This window comes from Notothenia coriiceps, unplaced genomic scaffold (assembly GCF_000735185.1).
Source record: "Notothenia coriiceps isolate Sejong01 unplaced genomic scaffold, NC01 NC01_scaffold00024821, whole genome shotgun sequence".
Classification (NCBI taxonomy): domain Eukaryota; kingdom Metazoa; phylum Chordata; class Actinopteri; order Perciformes; family Nototheniidae; genus Notothenia; species Notothenia coriiceps.
The window spans coordinates 24,312-30,311 of record NW_011357522.1 but is presented as its reverse complement, the minus strand read 5'-3'; positions in this window follow the sequence as shown (position 1 = coordinate 30,311).

Here is a 6,000-nt window from a genome sequence, read left to right as displayed (position 1 = left end):
GTTCGTCCATCTGTCAGTTGCTTGTGTGCACAGTAGACTTCCCTTTGTGCCAGTGCACTTGAAGCGAACCCGAAGTACATTTGTGGCCCTAGAGCTTAATTACAGTTAATGATCGACCAATACAGCCACATTAAAGCTTATCACAACCTAAATGCATCATCATCAATCATAAAAATAGGAGGCTTTTGGATTATGGCCATATGCACACAGGTGTGTCTTGTTGATTTCACTGTGGACTGTGCAGACAGATGGTTTCTGTCCACAGGGCAGATACATGATGAACATGCTGATTTGCTCCCTCTATGATAGTGTTATGAAACCATAACATTCTTGCTGAAAACATCTGTTTTTCAAAAGCTTCTTTCTTCAAGGAACCAGCTAAAGTTAAAATGTCTCTGAAGTTCTATACTGTAGGTACGTCTTTTGATGTGTTCAAATATTTGAAATGAGTGAAATATACTTTGTTTATTTGTGAGAAAAGGAACTCGGTTCAGTGGTTTTTCTTTCAACGGTGATGGATGTGACATTTGGCTTGTGGTTTAGTAGAGACAGACATCGTCTTCTGTTAGAACTCGCCGTTTCCTCCTCTTTTTCACTCTCTTATTTGCTTCACAGTGCAGAGCGTGGGTGCAGGTTGTCATTTTATCGATGCCAACATTCATCAAGTGTCCTCTTTGCATGTGTTGCGTGGTTCAGAACTGCTAGTCTCTAACTAAAAACCAGATAAAAGAGCTGCTTCAAGAGTGAAAGTGTGTGGGATGTAGTATACTGTTGAGTGTGTGTGTGCATGAGAAAGTGCACGGTAAATGTGTGGGCCATAAGTGACCCTGATACCACAGAGTGTGCAGACGTCTGTTTCTATATTTCTAACACCTATAGAAAACTTCATATCAACCAACAAATAATTTGAATATTGCAGGGTCGCCGGTTGCTCTGCTTTAACCACACTTGTCGCAAGTTATTACCTGCAATAGCCATGTCTAGTATATTATCAGATAACGTTTTATGAAAACCCATATGACTCCCACATTTCACCTCGTGCTGAGGTTAATTATACATCAAGAGAATAGCCTTTAATATCTATTTTCAACTTAGCACACCAGTCACATACACTAATGCTCGTCTTGAGTTTCCAGCAAAAATGCTGACACAAATCCACAGCAGCGTGAAGCTGTAGATAAGGGGTTTAAACATCTGTAAATCATCTCTCCGGGTAAACTGACACAGCCAGGATAAATGTGGGCAGTGAAAGTGAACGGGATGCGCTTCCCTCTCGCTGAACTCGACTCCAACAGCGGTTGTGGTTTCTCTGGAGAGCTCCCAGGCCTGAGTGAGGGTTATGTTTGTGCATATGTAACTAAAACTTAAACTGAAGGTTGGACAGTATTCTTGGGTGATTTTACTGTTCAAGGGAGGAAGAAAGATTTGCAAAGAAAAATAGTACAAAAAAGACTATGATCAACGTGATGTTTGAAATATGGTCTACGGCCCATTTGGTCAAGGGTTTCATCTATTCTGCAAAATATCTCAACAACGACAGCAAGGATTGGCAATTGGAAATATATTCTAGCTCCAACATGAGGTTCACATTTGTGCATTTAAATTGGATGGATTCCAGTGGAATTTTGAACACATTTATTTCATAACTTTGGTAATCGCTGACATTTCTAATATCACGAACATCAGTTAAAACATTTAATTGTGTCCAATATTTTGGTTTATGAACAAATACTTTGTGCTTATTATAGCAACAATAGCTAGCATGTTTACATCAACATATTAACAAGTAGATGTAAGTAGTGGAAATTGTCACATTGGTGTCACTCATTGTATTTAGGAATACTGTTTTAAAGCCTAAATTTGTTTTGCATTTTGGCCTTCGCTATGTTGGTTTTTGACTGTTTCATTTAGATTGTTTGGAACCAGAAGAGGTTGGAATCAACTATAACCAATCGCTGAACAACATAAATTCAACCAATCAAATCTTTACAATAAACGTTAATTTGACCTCTATTTCACAGCCTTTCAGAGCTGCAAGCATGGCCGTGGAACTAATCTTAAAATGAACAAATGATATGGGAGTTGGTTGGGGTGGTAGTGTTACAAAAACAGGCTAATGAAGTTCCCCAAAAAGAAAACAGATGAGGCAAATTAAAAAAAAATTCATTTTCCAAGTTCCAGCTGTTCCTGAGAGTTCATGGCCTTCTCCCAATAGAGGTTTGAGTAGATTTGTCAGTCAGCTCGGGTCATGCAATTGTATCCACAGTCAAAACACACACTCTAGTGTCAACTGCAGGGCAAGTTGGTCTTCTCTCAAGAGGTCAACTCTCTGGGGTGAGCAAATGACTTGCCAGCAGCAACATCCCCCCACTCTGAAATCACATCCTTTCACCTATAGCCGGCCCTCGCAGAAAGACCCCTATGTGTTTTGCATGTATAGACACAAAGGGGAACAAAAACATAAAGGGGAAAGTGTACGAGGCGGTGTCATGCCCCTGGTTGACCACAGCATCTCGTTTTGCTTATTCACACTTTCTCAGTCACATGAGCCTTGACATTCAGCACATCTGCTATAATATCCAGCCTCAGATATCACCCTTATACCACATAGGCAGAAGCCATGATGACGGTTGCATGCTAATTGCCTCTCTATACGTATAAGCAGTGCCATACATTTAGCAATGCAGCACAGCCAAGTAATTATGACATCTAACCTATCTGTGTGTCCCATCAACAGCAGTGTGTTCCAGGAAAACGGAGGGGTAAAGATAACACACAAGGCTATGGTTAGGGTCAGCTTGGCCAAGCCAATAGTCTGAATGTGTATGCAGTAGGAGGAAGTTCTTCGTGGGAGACTTAAAATCACCTTAAACAAGATGCTCAAACCTTTAAGTGCCATTGTGTTATTATTGTGTGACTGGAGAATGTCTGGAAGCTCGACATGTGGTAACTTTTGTGATCCCTCAGTCTTGGAAATCAATAAGCCAAGTCAATAAGCCACTGGGGACAATCTGATATATTTCTGAGGTTCCGTTGAAAGCATCTGATATCTCGTCCAAGATGTCCTGTTCCTCCAGTTACATTTAGTCTACAGTCCAGCTTGGGATGCGAAACTAAAGTTGGAGTTGAGAAGCGATGTCTGGGACCAGATTTTCTCACAAGTAGCAAGTTTACAACCTCATTTATAGTAATAAGAACGTTTAGTGCTAATTAGCAATTGTTAGCACACAAACAGGCTAAACTTGGAATACTAACTTTAAGTATCAAATCTGTGAAAGTTGTTGAGGGGTTTCAAATTAATTTCTACTAGGAACTGAATAGCATTGGCTAGGAAATATAATAAAAAATGAATATACATTTTGTTAGATTTTCACAACATACTGATATGAACCTATATGCTTAGGGCCAATGGTTGGTATAGGAATATGAAACATAAGAGATCTGAATTGACTTGGTCAAAACACGGAAAACGTGTAGGATTAAGTGTCTTTTTAAACTCTAAGGATGAAAAATTAACAATTTGGGAGAAAACTGAATTTAGACTTCATATGTCCTGATATCTGACTTTTAGAAGACACATCACATTGGTTGCCCGAATTGTGAGCCTCCCTCACACCCTCAATGAAATCTCCCTACTGCCTTCATGCAGGGATTCAGCATTTTAACATTTGCCCCCTCGGAGGGTCGCGACCCAGACGCCATCATAGCACTATCCCACTATTAGTAGTTTACTTTGCCCTCAGCCTGACCTGTGACTTCTGATACTTCCTGAAGCAACACGTCTGTCCTCAGGTCAAAACATTACTCACCGCCCCTTTCCCGGCTCCCCCCCCAAAAAAAACCCAGTTTTGGGGTCAACTGTTCAGAAATCATCCACGGCCAGATTTCATTTCAATGTTGTTTACTTTTTACGCAAGTTGCAAACACTGGTTAATATGTAGTTTAGGTTGTACACGATATTGCCGGGCATCCACTCTCAAATGTATGATAGCCTGTCAAATACAACATTTTTTTACTAGATACGTGCATGCAAACAGGAGACTTCACCATCAGTACATTCCTAGAAGCAACGGTATAGGTGGGGGCATTTTTAAAAAACAGTTTTTACGGCCTCAGCACACACACACAAATTCAAATTGTCTGTCTGAGGCTTGCGTGCCATCCCCCAGCTGCCTGAAACCTTGATGTATACGGGGAAAATATATATCCCCGGGTTATTAGCTATAGCACGAGGCAGCTGATTGTTGCCTTATTTAAGTTGTTCTTCCTCCCTCCTTTCAGACACACATGTCATTGAACCTTCAGGGCCAGATGAAAGAAATCAAAGGCATGTGACCCACAAAGGGGGTGGGAGAGAGGCTGTGAGGGGGTGTTCATGTGTGTGCAGGTCTTCAAACTCAAGAGAATGGGAAGGGTATTTCTGACAACGAACCCCTTCTCTCTGGCCCGTACAAAAATGGCAGCCTCTTGGCTATGACGCCTCTCAATAAAAAAAATTGTTTGTGCATGTGGGCATCAAACCTCATCGTAAAGGTCCTGTGAGTACTTGTACTCGGTTTTTATATATAACTAAAAGAATGAAAAACTGAAGTTAATTAATAAAGGGCCTTCTTCTTCAAAATGAATAGAAGGTGGACTAAAATCCAATAAGTAGTTGTGTCTTATTTATTCAGTTTAGTTATGCTATCTTGTTGGGATTTGGGGCCACTGGGTCCCATGACATGAGGGGTATTAAACGTAGGAGAGATTTGAAATAAAAAACTCCTGAATTTGCGTAGAGAAGATATCAGGCCTGTACCGTGTTGGTGACCCCTACTGCAAGGCAAATTGAACTCTCCAGTGCTGCAGGCCTGCCAGCATCTGAGGCCACACAGCCAGGCTGCATGAGTCACACAGTGCCGGGTGAAAACCAAAATGTGTAAAAACTTCCCATTGGCAGATTAGTTTGTTTACATCCTGCAGTGGACGTGATTTGGCCGGGCTGCAGCGAGACACAGCCAAAAAGCAGGTCTTCTCTTTCCTCCCTTTAACTCGATCCTTCAATGCCTCTTTCCTCCTTTTACCGTCTTCCTTCCCTCTTTTCTCTCAACTATCTCCAGTTCATCTCTCGCTGGCCCACCGCTGCCAAGAGCACATGACCATGAGGCGGAGTGAAGCGGAAAAATAAATCAGGCCTGCCCCAGTAACACATTTAAATGAAGTAAGAAAAAAGAAATCAGACAAATTTATAACAACACCAAACAGATGGGGAAGTTGTATTTCCAGAATAAAACAAGACATTCTTAAAAAGAAAAAGGAGGAAAAAAAAAACTTCCCCCTCAATGGAGTTTGCCAAGCTATGAGCTCATACTTTGTAGATCTCTGCTGAATATCTATTCATAGCATCAGCTCCAAGATGTCAGACTTTTATGAGCCATTTCTCCTCTCGTTATCTGCAGCAACATTTAAGTGCCTGCTAATTTACGTCTGGAAATGTGTGTTTTGACTTGGAAGCATACTCGGGATGGCTTAAAGTGAAACGGTGTGTACGGGGACTGATTAAACTCTTCATAATTCTTGGATGGCAGAAGAGACTGGTAAAGGTCGACATGTGTCTGCGGCTTTGTGTGGGCGTCGTTTTCACACCAACCCAAAGCGTAATGATGAACAGGGTCAGACTGGGGTAACGTGAACAAAGTCATCTGTGAGCCGTGGTTTTGAGGTCATGCTGGGCACATCTCTCTGGAAGTGGTGATTTCATAACGACATCATGGCATAGCTACTGCCTCTCTTCCTGCACCACCTTAGGGTCAAAGGTGAAACAATTTTTCACTAAAAAGGTTTCTGCCTCTCTAAATCAAGAGCTGCAGTCGACTACTGTTGGCGAGACGCCTAAACCTATGCAGTGTTTTCGCTTGAGGGGAAATTACTCAAATGGGTGCGACTACACGTTTGATGTGAGCTGACAGCACAAAACAAAGAATGTGATTCCCCTTATTAAAGAAGTCTGCACACACAGGT